Source organism: Lemur catta, chromosome 17 (assembly GCF_020740605.2).
Source record: "Lemur catta isolate mLemCat1 chromosome 17, mLemCat1.pri, whole genome shotgun sequence".
Taxonomy (NCBI): Eukaryota; Metazoa; Chordata; class Mammalia; order Primates; family Lemuridae; genus Lemur; species Lemur catta.
This window is the reverse complement of record NC_059144.1, coordinates 60927-76136: the sequence shown is the minus strand read 5'-3', so window position 1 is coordinate 76136 and position 15210 is coordinate 60927. Positions and strand designations below refer to the sequence as shown.

At 39.6% G+C, this 15210-nt stretch overlaps 3 long non-coding RNA genes across 7 annotated transcripts; 1 reads left to right on the top strand and 2 right to left on the bottom strand.

Moving 5' to 3' along the window:
* Window positions 1-883: 883 nt before the first annotated feature.
* On the top strand, window positions 884-14288 carry LOC123622680. 4 transcript variants are annotated; one of them, XR_006729596.1, is made up of 4 exons: window positions 884-952; window positions 4611-4728; window positions 11752-11880; window positions 13203-14288. It is a non-coding gene; the product is annotated as an uncharacterized LOC123622680 (long non-coding RNA). The 4 variants fall into 4 exon arrangements; XR_006729593.1 differs by lacking the exon at window positions 884-952 and adding an exon at window positions 1016-1112; XR_006729594.1 differs by lacking the exon at window positions 884-952 and adding an exon at window positions 1016-1116.
* Window positions 4560-9328, bottom strand: LOC123622678. Of its 2 annotated transcripts, XR_006729590.1 has the most exons (4): window positions 9139-9328; window positions 7977-8205; window positions 6995-7128; window positions 4560-4670 (listed from the first exon to the last, which is right to left on the bottom strand). It is a non-coding gene; the product is annotated as an uncharacterized LOC123622678 (long non-coding RNA). The 2 variants fall into 2 exon arrangements; XR_006729591.1 differs by lacking the exon at window positions 6995-7128.
* LOC123622679 lies at window positions 9927-15203 on the bottom strand. Its single transcript, XR_006729592.1, has 3 exons — window positions 15181-15203; window positions 14972-15037; window positions 9927-10345 (listed from the first exon to the last, which is right to left on the bottom strand). It is a non-coding gene; the product is annotated as an uncharacterized LOC123622679 (long non-coding RNA).
* Between the last annotated feature and the right edge of the window lie 7 nt (window positions 15204-15210).

Here is a 15210-nt window from a genome sequence, read left to right as displayed (position 1 = left end):
AAGAACGCATGACAGTCAAGCGGCTCCGTCTCCCGAGTAACTTTTTTATCGGTTAGTCCTGAAATTTCCACAGGCAGCAAACGTCAAGCACCGGCCTGGCCACGCGCACAGACCGGGCCCTGGCGCCTCCCGGGGCGGATCTGTCCACCCTGGTCCCGCCCGGCCCAGCCCCGGCCCGCTCCGGCCCGGCTCCGCCCGGGGCCCTGACCCGCGCCCCCCTCGCTGGCCCCGGCGCAGCAGGGCGCCTCGTCGCGAGCGCGGGGCTCCCCCGACCGCCCGCCCCGCGTGTCCCGAAGCCGTCCCGGCCCGCGCCCGCCCGCCGTCCCCACCCGGGTCGCACCCAAGCCTGGCCCGGCGGCCGCACCCCAGTCGCCCGTCCAAGGCCCCCGCGACTCCCCCAGAGGCCGCGCCCGGAGCCCGTCGGCGCCCCCGGAAGGGGGTCCCGCAGGGGACTGAGCTCGCAGCGTCCTCTCCTCTCCGGACACGCTCTCCTCCAGCCGCGCTCACCTGGCCGGCTCCCGCCGAGGGACCGCCCGCCCGCACCCCGGGCCGCGGCGGCAGCGGGGTTCGGCGGGTCCGCAGTCGTCACGGCGCGGGGCGGGGGCTCCCTCCCGCCGGTCAGGCCCGCCCTTGAGTTTGACCTTTCCCCCCAGCCTGGCTGTGGGGAGGGGCCGAGCGGGCTCGTGCATGTCTCTGTGTGCGTGCGCGCTACCGGGCAAGGGGCCAGGGTCGCTCCCCGATGCCGGCGTCATTGCCATGACAACGGCAGCCCATTACCCCCCCCCCCCCCAGTTTTCCAATTCCTGTCCCCGCCCACCGTGTGCGTCCCTGGGCCTCTTGTGCTCTCTCACAGGAACGCACGCACTCTCAGAGCACTGGGGCGTTGGGAGGTCATCTAGGCCTCCTCGCTCCCTGTCCCTCTATCTCCGCCTCTCGAAGTTCGACCAATCCGGTGAGGAGTAGGTGTGGGCGGGGCGGGCTCGTTTCCCAGAGAGGTGTGAAAAATTTCCCGAGGCAGAGTGAAAACTGTTCCAGAGCGACAGAGCATGTCCAGTAGCAAAAGGGCGCGCTGGAGGCCAGTTTAGGGAAGAAGAGGAGGTGGCGGCATCGGGGTAGGTGAGAGAAATGTTAGGGCAGGTACTGTGCTGTCAGATTCGGACCCCGTGGATTGGAATGTAGCTCTGCCGCCGTCTGGCTGTGTGACCTGGGGCGTGCTCCTTAAACACTGAACTGCACGTCCCGGGTAAAATGGGGTTGGTGAGTAAAATCGACCGCTGTTCTTCCAAGGATCGAAAGAGAGAATGTGGGAAACGCCTCACCTGGCAAAGGGTAGAACCTAAACGCCTGGGTATTATTATGGAGCCCACATCCTCCGTATTTCACAGATGGAGGGGACAGGGGACTTAGTCAAAACTTAAGGGACTCGTTCCAGGTCAGGTAGTGGCAGAGAGCCAGGCTTCAAGTTCAGTAATCCTCATCCTACGTAGCCTGTCTTGTGCGGGGGCATCACAAATCCCTTGTGACCTGTGCATCACTTCGTAGTCTTGCCTCCTTCCCAGCCCCGCGAAGGTTTAAAATTCCGCACATAGGGTTGAACAGCTTTGGGGCAACTTTTAGAAATTCAGCTTCTGAATTTGCCCCTGAACGACCAGCAGAACGGTGCTTTCCTCAATTCCCTTGGGGCCGCTGCATTTCTTCTAAAGTTTTGGTTAAAGCGTAAACACAGTAGCAAGGACCTCCAGGACCTCCACAATCCCTAGCTAGTGGAGGGAAGGTAACTCGGTTAACCAACATTTACCTAACATCCACCAAGCAGCAAATGTATTGAGCACCCTAATGCTTACCCACACCCTAATCCCTAACCCTAACCCTAGTTCTAACCCTAACCCATTCACCATTGTTTCTTAGGCCTGAGTACTACTCCATGGTATACATATACCACATTTTATTAACCCACTCATGTATTCACGTGCACTTGGGTTGTTAACACCTCTTCGCAATTGTGAATTTTGCTGCAGTAAACATTTGAATGCAGATGTCTTTTTTATAGAATATCTTTTGTTCTTTTGGGTAGATGCCCAGTAATGGGATTGCTGGATCAAATGGTAGGTCTATTTGGATCTCTTTGAGATATCTCCATATTGCTTACAACAGCGATTGCACTAATTTGCAGTCCCACCAGCACTGTATGAGTGTTCCTATCTCTCTGCATCCACACCAACATGTATTGTTTTGGGACTTTTTGATAAAGGCCATTCTCACTGGAGTTAAGTGATATCTGATTGTGGTTTTGATTTGCATTTCCCTGATGGTTAGAGATGTTGAGCACTTTTTATATGTTTGCTGGTCATTATTCTGTCTTTTGAAAAGTTTCTGTTCATGTCCTTTGCCCATTTATTGATGGGGTTGTTTGATTTTTCCATGTTGATTTTCTTAAGTTCTATATAGATTCTTGTTACCAGCCCTTTATTGGATGTATAGAAAGCAAATATTTTCTCCCATTTTGTAGGCTGTCTATTCACTCTAATGACAGTTTCCTTGGCTGTGCAAAAGCTTTTTAATTTGATCAGATCCAATTTATTTATTTTGGTTGCTGTTGTGATTGCTTTGGGGATCTTCTTCATAAATCCTTTACCTAGGCCAATGTCTAAGAGACTTCCCAACATTTCTTCCAGAATTCTTAAGATTTCATGCCTTAGGTTTAAGTCTTTTATCCAATGTGAGTTGATTTTTGTGAGAGGTGGGGATCTAATTTTAATCTTCTATGTGTGGATATCCAGTTTTCCCAGCACCACTTATTGAATAGAAATTCTTTTCTGCAATGTATGCTTTTGTGTGCTTTGTCGAAGATTAGATGACAATATGAGGATGGTATTATATCTGGGATCTCCGTCCTATTCCAAAAGTCTGTATCTCTGTTCTTGCGCCAGTACTATACTGTGTTGGCTGCTATAGCCTTGTAGTAAAGATTGAAGTCTGGCAGACTGATGCCTCCTAATTTGTTCTTTTTGCTTAAGATTGCTTTGGCTATACAAGGTCTTCTCTGGTTCCAGAAGCAGTGTAGAATTATTTTTCCTAAATCTGTAAAGGATGATGGTGGAATTTTGATATGGATTGCATTAATTGTATAGATCACTTTAAGTAGAATGGACATTTTAACAATATTGATTCTACCAATCCATGAACACGGTAGGGATTTCCATCTGTGCACATCCTCTACACTTTCTCAGTGTTTCATAGGTTCACCCTATACATATCTCTCACCTCGTTATATATATTGCTAAATATTTAATTTTCTTTGATGCTATTGTGAAAGGTGTTACATTTTTTATTTCATTTTTGGCTTGACTGTTATTGGCATATATGAATACCACTGATTTTTGTGCATTAAGTTTGTATCCTGAGACTTCACTAAATTTATATATCAATTCCAGGGGTCTCTTGTTTGAATCCTTGAGATTTTCTAGGTATAATAGCATATCATCAGCCAAGAGTGAGAGTTCGACTTCTTCTGCCCCTGATCAGACACCCTTAATTCCCTTCTCTTGTCTGATTGCTATGACAAGCACTTCCAGCACTATGTTGAATAGAAATGGAGGTAGTGGGCAAACTTGTCTGGTTCCAGTGCTAAGTGGGAATGCTTTCAATTTTTCCCCTTTCAGTATGATATTGGCTGTGGGTTTATCATATATGGCCTTAATAATTTTAAGGAATGTTCCATCTATGCCTATTTTGTTAAGAGTTTTTAACATAAAAGTGCACTGTATTTTATCAAATGATTTTTCTGCATCTATTGAGAGAATCATATGGTCTTTATTCTTTCTTTATTTATGTGGTAAATTACATTTATAGATTTGCATATGTTGAACCATCCCTGCATCCCTGGGATAAAGTGGACCCCACCCTCTGGTCATGGTGAATTACTTTTATAAATGCTCTTGGATTTGGTTTGCTAAAATTTTGTGGAGGATTTTTGCATCTATATTCACCAGTGATTTTCATCTGTAGTTTTCTTTCTTTTGCTACATCTTTTCCTGGCTTTGGCATCAAGGTGATACTGGCTTCACAGAATGAGGTGGGGAGGCTATCATCCTTCTCAATGTTGTTGAATAATTTCTGCAGTATAGGCATGAGTTCTTCTTTGTAAGTTTGGTAAAATTCAGATGTGAATCCATCTGGTCTGGAACATTTTTTTCTTGTTGGAAGACTTTTAATTGCTGCTTCAATTTCTGTGCTTGATATTGGTCTGGTCGGGAATTCTATTTCTTTCTGATTGAGCCTAGATATGTTCTGTGTAAGCATTTGGAACTTGAAACTTTTCTCTAACTTTAAGACTGTTTCCAAAAGTTAATCAGAAATAAACAAATGAAGGAATGAATGATCAGAAAAATGAAAAGCCTTAGGCAAATTTTATTTCTCCAAGAAGAAAGAGTCATATAAATCAGTGCTTAAAATTAAAATTATAAACAGCTAACATTTTGGCAGTCTGAGGATGTAAAACTGGCTTTCATTTGCAAGACCTACTTAAAAGTCTTTCACATTGTATATTTTTTTAAAAAAAAAATTGGCACATATTTCCATGATGCTTTCTAAAGAATGTCTTCATTTAGATTTGACTCATCAGTGAATCTAGAGAAGAAGCTCTTCCACAGGAGAGTATCCAGCAGCATCTGGAAAGGAAAGACAGAGTATTCTTTACCTAACAGATTTCATTGGAACTAAGTGAAAGTGAGTAAAAAAGAGTCAAGAAGTGTATCAGCATGTTAATAATAAAAAATATGTATGTACAAATGTAATATAAAATTATTATTAAATATAATTTGCCTGTAGTTGCACATTGAATTAATTGTCATTGTGGTTAGGTATCAGAGCTTCTGCTTTTCTGAGTCTTCATTCACTTACTCAACAACCATGTGCTAAGGTACTATGACAAGCACTGGTATACAAGGTAAGGATGATACAGCCACATCATTGACCTCAATAATCATATAGTATACTATGAAAAACAAAACAGACAAATAGGCAATTTCCATGCAGAGTCATAGAGACTATAACAAGTTTAAAAGAAGGCACAATTGGAACACACAGAAGGGCCATATGTCTAAGTCTTCTCTCCAACACTATAAACTTTGTGATGCAGTGATATGGAAGTTGATAGCTGAGAGACAAGAAAAATGTGTGCCAGATAGAGGGCAGCAGCAAATGCAAAGTGCTGGACGTGAGGAGGAATGCTGTAGAATTCTAAGTAGTGGAGTTTAGTGAGATGCTACGGCAAAGGGGCAGAGTAGGTACGTGGTAAGAGATAAGGCTGAATAAACTAACAAGAACCACATTAATATGGGTGCTTTTTCCCATGCTAAGAAATATGGAACTTTTTCTGAGGGCAAAAGTACACCAATGATATAGTGAATGACTCATTTACAATGTCACCCATCAGGTGACTGCATGTGAACTGCAAGTGCTTGGCTAAATGTTGCTAGTGAATCTGGGGTCTTTTGGCCTGAAGTTGCTAACCTAAAGGTAGAAAGTTGATGATGCCTTGGTTTTCTGAGAATAGTTCCAGTGTGCTGGCTGACACACTGACAGATTCATGGGGATGGCAGGAGTAAATAAAGTGTAGAGCCAGAAAAAAAAAAAAGTTAAATACACTTCATGAGATTTGTAAAAAGCTATGAAACATGATGATGCAATCACGAGGCACAAGTATACTCTTCAGTATGAATGCTAGTGTTTTCAGATCTTTAATTACATGTGTGGATGAGGAAATATTTAATGCAGTATCTATTAACCAAACAATAGAGAGGAAAGCCACTTGTTTTTTACAGTTGATCTCAGAAATCATTTTGTTAATCTCAATTTCATTCATAAAATTTGACAGGATGCCTTCTTCCAGTTCTATAGTTATTTCTTCATAATATTCCTGCCATATCTCAAATAAGTCAAATACTATTTATAATATTTAGGTAAATCAGATATATTTTCATGAGACGATTGCAAAGACTAAACTTCAGTTGAGAAGTGCTTAAATAGAAAAATAATCACAGAAATAAAATAAAATTCCTATTTATTTACATGCAGACAATAGAGAATATATATGTGTGATGCTACTTACATTCATCTAATAAAAAGCACAATTAATATTGGTCTATTGAATATTCATCATTTCAAAAGGGTAGCATTTTCTCTTATCAGTACAAAGGGTGCAGAATTCAAGTAAGATTTTCGCATGAATGTGTTACTTTGTAATTCTTAGAAAAATCCTGCCTTTTATATAAAAGTATGATGAGTTCTTCTCACTTTGATGGATTTTTCCTTAAAATTAAGTTGCTATAGTCCACTTCTAGAAAATTAAAATTTTAAAATATGCTTTATGCTGCTAACTTTTTAGCTCAAAGTCTTAAATATACACATGAGGAAAGTGGCACTATCATAATGTCATGTGAATATTGTGGCAGAGATTAAATAAAAATATTTTGCTGTCTGTATTATGACTAACGTTTTTTCATATGAACACAAAGAGTTCATAAAATTTGCTTGAAAAAAGGAAAAATATGCATTACAACAAGTTTTCAAACCTAGTTTCTTAGATTCATGATCTTCTAGAATTAGAATAAGGCAAAAAATATATGGTTCTTTAATTGTTACTTTGATTTATTTTCAGAAATTAGTACCAAGTTTCTGAAACATCTGACTACTTATAGATGCAATTATCTACTTGTTTATGAAATGTGTGAAAACATTTCAAACTATATTGTAAATGTTCTCATCTAGAAATTTCTTATTTAAATCTTTTATATAAAAGATATTGTCCCTCTATCCTCCTGCCTAAGCCTCCCAAGTAGCTGGCACTGCCGTATGCACTGCCGTATGCACTACCGTGCCGAGCCTTTAAAATTCTCCCCCTAGTCAAAAATGGTGAAACATTGAACAAATATCTTAAACTGGGTCAAGTATACTTGAACTATTTTTTTTTCCTAAACAGCTCTACAATTACCATAGCTTTTCATTGTTGAATACATTTTGAGATTTTCCAGAAATAGATTCTTTGGTGAAATCAAATTTTGGATTGGGATGCTCTTCTTACATCTTCAGGGGACATGGGCACCATGTTTGGCATTCCATGGAGTTCTGGGTAGGAAGAATATAATTGATTCTGTTTGGTCATCATTGCTGTTTAAAGACTCTTGATGGTCTTTGCAATCATAGTCACAATCATTCAAATGATACCAACACAGAGAGACAAAAGTGAATGCCATTTTAAAAATTCAAATGTTTGCTTGATTTAACTATTTAAAAAGTGCTGTGCAATTGCCCATCAACAGGCACATTTTACAGAATTGAGATAAAAATGCTATAATTACCATGGGAATTAAAGGTGTATTACTACTTATGTGTAAGAAAAAGACAAATCTTTTAATTTAAAAAGAGAAGTTAATCTTTGTAGTTCTACAGGTTTATTTAATTCATAAAGCTTATTTATCTTGGCTTGTTATAAATAATAAACATCCAGATGTGGTTAAGTGTTTGCATGCCAATCATTCCCTTATGATTAAGGGTGGAAAATTTGATATGGTAGAGGAAAACCTTAAAAGTGTTATGAATCACAACCACAGTCAAACTAAAATCAATTAGAAGGAAGCCAAAGCACCTCTCAATATACTTTCTGTTATTAGCCAATAAGATTCAATCTCTAAAATTTAACTTATATGCAGCTTTTAAAGAAATTTAAAAAGCGTCATTTTCATTACATATATTGAATAGCATTAATATTACTACATGGGTATCTCTTAAAAATGAGAGCTGCAGGGACTTTAAGAAAATGGAAAAATTTCTCTTTCCTCTCTTTATTAACACAGAAAATTATAACCTTTACTTAGCATGCATAGGTCCTTTAAAAAACTCAGTATTTCACCAAATAAAAACAAGTATTATATCAGAATTCGGAAACCCAAAGGAAAGAAGATAATATAACTAACCTCACTCAAGTTGTTCTTCATGCCGGTATGTGAAGTCCATGGGCAGGAAAAAGAGAATGTTGAGTATTCTTTTGAAGTAAATTCTCTGTGAAGACCTAAACCATTATTAAGATTGCCACCAGGAGGTGACTATAGGACTGTCCATGAGTGGTAAAGAAAGTTCTGGTCTCCTGTCTCCACAAAAAGATTGCTACTGAATGCTGCTAGTCTCTCAGTAGTTCTGTGAAGACTGCAAAAGACAAAGTTTAGTAGTTCATTTTTTTCCTAAATGATTCCTCAGTGATTATATTTTTAAAAAGTGACCTTGAGAGAAAATGGAATTTCCCACTAAATAGTGTTTTAACTCGGAAAATGTGTCACAGCATGCTGACTCTGTGCAGTTATAGTTTTGCAATTGTTCTAAAGAAGTATAAGCATTCCTAGGGGAATGTCTGAAAATAGTAATTCAAATGAAGTAAGGAGCAGAGAGAAATGTCTAACAATAATGTGAGGCTTAACAGGTAACACTTGCTGCCTTCTGGAATGGATCTATTTATAACATTCTTGAGGGTGTCATTAGAAATACTTGTATTTAAAGGGTTAGTAAGTGAAACATTACTAACCTATTGGAAATATGTTATTAGCTTGACTATAATGGCCATTCACTATGTGTAAGTAGATCAAAACACAACATTGTACTCCTTAGATACATACAGTAAAATGCTTATCACTAAGAAAAGGTAGAAATTATTGTATTTAGTAAGGCAGTATAAAGAAGTTAATATACTGAGTGCCAGAAACCACCAAGAGTAGCTGCAGTAATTGACTCTTTTGGTTTACTTTGTAATCTTTCAAAAAGTAGATAAACTCATTAATATTTCTATTTAGGGACTGGTAACAAGCAATTTTATAACAGCATCATTGTCTAAATTATAAGACTTCAAAAATACTTAGCTGAAAGCCTATTAGGTCAGGTTAATGACATGAGAATATTAAGGGGAAAGAAAGTCATAATAAAACAAAAAAGATGGAGAGATATAAACTGTTCTGGACTACCATTAAAATTATAGTATGTACTTAGCTTTCATGTCCCACTAATGTCATAAACCTGTCTCACTAAAAAGCATGTTTTCAAGGCAAATTAATGAACTAAATTTATTTTCTATTCCATACTTTGACTTACTTTTTAATTTTGTTTGACAAGTATTTTCTAGCTTCCAATTCTAATTGATAGAGGTGCTTGTATTTTCCCAATTCAATATAATGAAAGACTTCTCAAGAAGTTTTCCTGTTGGAGACTTCAGATTCAAGATCTTTCATTCTGAGTTCCATCTGACTTCTAAGTGAAGTTCTCTGTATTCTTCAAATGCTGCTTGTGCCTGAATCAAATTAAAAGGATACATTTTTAGCAGTGACAACCTGAACAATTCTTGCATATTTGTTTCCTTCACTTTTAAATCAGACAGCCATTTTATTTTATTTTATTTTATTTTATCTTAAATTTTCGAGACAATGTCTCCTGTCACCCAGATTGGAGTGCAGTGGCCCAATCATAGTTCACTGCAGCCTCAAATTCCTGAGCTCAACCTATCCTCCTGCCTCTACCTCCTGAGTAGCTGGGACTGCAGGTGTGCACCACCATGCCTGGCACATTTTATTACTTTTTGTAGAGATCGGGTCTCATTATGATGTCCAGGCTGGTATCAAACTCCTGGCCTCAAGTGATCCTCCCACCTCAACCACCCTGGGAGGCATGAGCCACTACACCCAACCTCAGAGAGCAATTTTAAATATGTGACAAAAGAAGCTGAGGTTTAAAACATTTAACATCAATTGTCAACTAAATTGATAATTTCATCTGGCTTATAAAGAATTGAATCATTCCTCAATTACTACTTATGTGATCTGATAGTCCAAAGAAAAATAGGTGTAATTTAAAATTTTAAAATTTGAACAATTTAACAGAAATACAATTCAAGAATATGGTACAATTTCTAAATCACAATTTTTTTCTTTTCCTAATAGTCTTCTTTTATGCTAACTGGCCCAAATAATCAAATGATTCTCTAAGGAGTATCAGCCTTCTCAAAGATCCATTTAGTTACAATGATGACAGAAACTAAAAAAGCTAAAGGGAGCAACAGAGGCAACCTTCCTTCTAGAAATCTGCAAATCCAATTGCTGTAATGGAAACAGAGGAAACACACACAATGTACACATCAAAAATATAATGTGCAGTGAAATAAAGTAAGTGCATTTCACACTTAACTAACCTGTAAAAATAGATTGACTTGTTTGAATTTTTCTACAATACCTTTCTTGTGCTTTCTTCAATCTCTCACTTATAGTGTTCAACTTCACCACATTGAAAGCGCAAAAATCCTGTGGTGCTGGATGAAGGTTGGAGATATCAGTATATAAAGAGATGAATATACAGATTATATAGAGATATAAGTATAACCATGGGTTCATACACACACAGATTTTCTAGTTCTGACTGCCAAGAAGCAATGAAAATAAATCTTGGTTTCTATTTTTTTATCTTTCATTTTATTAGTTTTTTTTATTTCTTGGTTTCTAAATAACATTTTCAACTATAAGGAGTCAGGTCTTTGGAGAAATGATTGATTCTAGGACCAGGCCAATGAAAATACCAGATGATCCTGGAGCATCCTGTGGTGCCAAAAACAAATTTAAAAAGTGTCCAAGAAGAAAAGGAGAGGGCACGGCAAAGAGGCATAGAGCTTACCTGAACAAGCTACCAATTGCCAAAGCTAGCACTATCTGAGCAACAACAAGAAATAGTGTGATATTGGGGGGTTATAATCCAAAGTGAAATATAAATATACATGAGTCATACTCATAAAAATAATATGATGGATAAATAAATGGGAGAGAGGAATCATCTTTCCTATGGAAGAGTTTCCAATAATTTATGTAGAAAACATGGGGAAATAGGAAATCACTATTAGAACACCACAGCAGTAGTCGCTGCAGGCAAGATCCAAAGTCGGATCGATATTATTGGGTGAAACCTGAAAACGAGATTTGTAAAAGCTCAATATATATTTAACCACATATTTACTACCTGCTGTGGTTAGTCTGATGCAATTATAACATACACAGTGTGGAAAGGGAAAGATAGTAAGTTCACATTGGAGAAACCTGGCAGACTCCACCTTAACCAGGTGATCATGGTTAATGTCAGCAGTGATACCTTGCCCCCGTATGATGTGAGGAAAAGGTCGCTTCGCCTTTGTGTTAGTCTCTCCACAAATCCATAGCCCCAAACTAGACAGAGAAGCATAAACTAGGGGAATTCTATAAATATATAATCTGTATTCATAAAAAGTGCCAAGGTCATGAAAAACAAGGAAAAAGTGAGAAACTGTCAAGATTTGGGAAGACTACAGAATCATAATGACTAAACACAACACTGTATCTAGTACTGGATCCTGGAACAGACAAAAATAGGAATGGAAAAATGGTAAAATTCTAATGAATTACACAATATAGTTAATAGTACCATAGCAATGTTATTTATTTTTTTTAGTTTTGTTAAATGTATTATAGTTAAATAACATGTAAACCTTAGGGGAAGTTAAGAAAAGGACATGTGGAAATTCTGTGCAGTCTCTGGAATTCTTCCTTAAATCTAAAATTATTTCAAAATATATTTTTAAATAAAGCATGGAGGAGAATAAACTCTGCAAAGTATGGAGGAGAGCAGTAGGGTTCTTTGTTTTCATAGGGAGGTCAGAGAAGTTCTGACACCATTGTCATATTGTATCTCCAGCAAAGAGGAAGCCAAGCCTGGGCCATGTCTACAAAACCCTGATGACAGAGTGAACAGCAGATAGAGGGGAACTGAGGCAAGATGCTGGCATGTTCAGGGAAAAGAATAACAGCAAAACCAACAAGGCAGGTAAGACAGGGATGAGGTCAGAGAGGAGCACTGGGAGTGGCAGGAGGGATCTGTTAGCCCTGGGGAAGAATCTGGGCTTTGCTGTGTCACCTGAAACCATCTTAGGTGTTTGAACTGTGGGGTGGCTTGCACTGTCTTGAAGGCAAGACCCTCTTCTGGTTTCTGAGAATAAAATGTGGATGGGCAAGGACTAAGGCAGCAGAGGCCATCTGAGATAGAAAAGGACAATAAAAATTACAGCAAAAGATGATGCTATTTGGGTGAGAGCAGTGGTGGAGAGGCAGTGAGGCCTCACAGATACCAGATAAAAGTATAATTTAGGGCCCCAGCACTGGTGGATATATGACATATGGGTTTAAGTGAAAGAGAGACAGCAGGGATGACAGCAAGAACACTTTCCTAAGCTACTGGTATGATGTGGTTGCCATTAACTGAAAAACAGAAAGATTGGAGAGGAAGAAGATTGCAAAGCAGAAGAATGGGAGAATAGTGATTCCAAATGACTCCCAGGTACAAAGGCTAAGTGACCCCACAGGCAACTGGACATCCCAGACTGTAGATCAGGAGTGTGGGACCAGGCTGGATATATACAATCATGAGCCATCAGCACAGTGATGCTATTTAAAGTCATCAGACTATATAAACTTCCCTCTGAAATAAGTTTAGAAAATAAAAACAAAGAAGAATGAAAACAAACTATCAAAGGAGTCTGCAAAGGAATGGTTCCTGATGTAGGAGGGTAAATGAGACAATGTGGTGTTCTAGAAGCCAAATGAAGAGAGCTTTAAAACTAGACAAGAGTGGGGATGAACAAGGCCAATGATTACTCCAATATTAAATTAAGATGAAGGCTAAGAATTAAACTTTGGGTCTAGGAAGAGGCCAATGGTGACTGACCATGGCAAAGTTGGGAGAAGGGGAAGATGGCTTGTATGAGTTCTACATAGAATTGGAGGAGAAGAATTGAAAACTATAAATATTGATATAAATTGGAAAAGAGAAATAGAGTGGCTTGAGGAGAATATATGGTAAAAAAAAGAAGGTATTATTTATTTTCGAGAAGCAAAAAATACAAAATAATAGTGAGGAGAAATTCTCAGTGCATCAGGGGGCATTGGTCAATGTCTAGAGGTATATCCGTGTGTAGAAGATGGTAGATAGATTCTAGTGCAAGGGGGAGGGTTTGGTGTGAAAGGGGCATGGGCAGTGAGCATGCCTATGGCATCAGGAGAGAAGGCCAGGGCATAGACACACACAGCATGCAGGTGGACAGGTGTGGAGAAAATATGGAAGATCCCTTCTGATTGTTTCTGTTTTCTCAGTCTCAGTAGGAAGAAGGACCTCCACCAAAGAGTGAGCACTAGAGGTTTTGGAGGTTTGCAGGAAGAAAAGCTGTGAAATATTAAAAAAAATACCGTGGGAGCATCACCAGACTAGAGAACATGTTAGAATTTGGGGGCAACACTGAATACCTTCATGAAGTTACTGGTCATGAGTCAAAGTGAGAACAAAGCTTAGATACCCTAGCAGAAATCTTGTCTGGATGAGATGCTGGTGGTTGATCATTAGATTCATCACCTAGCCCAGGGCTGTTGGTTGATGCCTGAGACCCATGGAGGAAGGGACAAAGAATCATATGTAAAAAAGCAAAAGAAAACACTGCACCACTAAAAGCTTTGAAATATTAACACTACTTTTAAAGCATGTAAACAAAAGATGAGAAGATGACTGTCTCTCCCCATCCCACCGCTCATCATGGAGCACCTCAAAGAATCTCCTGCTTTGGCACTGGTGGAATTTTCAGCCTTACCAGGTGAAAGTGGTGGTGACCTGAGGAGGATTATGGAACCTGTGAGTGTGCACAAGCAGGAGGACACTGCTGGACCCACGAAGAGGAAAAGGATCAAGATGTGAACACCATGTGGTGACTGACTAGAACGTCTCACCACGAAGGTCCCTCTGAGAGTTCCCAGAAGGACCTGAATGTAGACTCTGTCGATAAAAGATTCATGAAGGTTTGCTGTGGGAGGAGGAATTCTAAACACAAACCTTGCTCTGGCTGGTACAGAAGGGAAAGTCAAAAAGATTTAAAGCACAAGTGGACCTGGCACATCACTGCTTGCTTGAAGACAGAAGAAAACCCATGAGATGGAGTGCAGATAGTTATAAGATGCCATGATTGGACCTTGGCTAACACCCAGCAAAGAAATAGACCCCATCCCTAAAACTGTGAGGAACTGAATTCTAGCAACCTGAATGAGCTTGGATGCAGACTTCTCCATAGAGCCTGCAGACAAAAAACCCACCTGGATATCAGTTTGATTTCAGTCTTCTGATACCCTGAGCAGAGAATCCACCCAAACTGGGAGCTCTTTGTTAATAAATGAGTGTTGTTTTAAGCCCCTAAATTTGTGGTAGTTTGTTATGCAACAATAGAAAACTAGTACACTAGTCTTCATACATCTCTAGTGCAGGGCTTCATGAGCTTTAGAACCAGGACATTGATGTCTGGTCAGTGGCACTCAGGGAACTCAGTGAACTGGGGCCGTGGGGCATCAGGTTCTCTCAGAGGCATCAATGTACCTGGAAAATTGTGCTCATCTCCACAGTGACGGAGTTAGTTCCTGAGATCTTTTCCCAAAACTTGTTGGGTTAACCTTTGACCATGACTCAGTTTCAAAGCCATTATATTATATAACATAATTCTATCCACAGACTCCCATTTACTTATAGAAGAATAGTAGGACTTTAATAGGCTGTGAAAAAGTTTTACAATGTTGATAATAACAAATGAGACCCTATTAACACTCATTATATCTGTGCCTCCAGTTCATTATTTCTTAGGATAATCAAATGAAGTTGTCACACAGAAGGACTATAGTTTTTATTGTGGAAATTACAGTTTTTTTTTCCCCAGCTGGCATGTTAATTATCTCCAACCTAATCACCAGAAGATTCAAGGATTTAAAAAGGAATCAAATACACAAACACACACACACACACAAATTTTAACTTTAAGACAATACAAATCTGGATCTAGCCAAGTTGGAGAAGCCTCAGCATCTGAAAGGTGAAAAGAAGGTGCAGTTACTGGGGAATAACACAATGATGAGTTCCTTGGGTCCTCAATTTCTTCCCATATGCTCTGGAGAGAGTGCTGCGGAAGCCTCCAATCAGGACCACTAAGTGGCACAGACAAAACAAAACAAGAAGCCTGCTCTCCCAACCAAAGGATTGGAAAAGAATGGTCTAACAGCAGAAAACCTTGCTGGCAATACCCACTCAACTGCAATGAAATACCAGGATGGTTTCAGTGGAGTCCATCGGGGA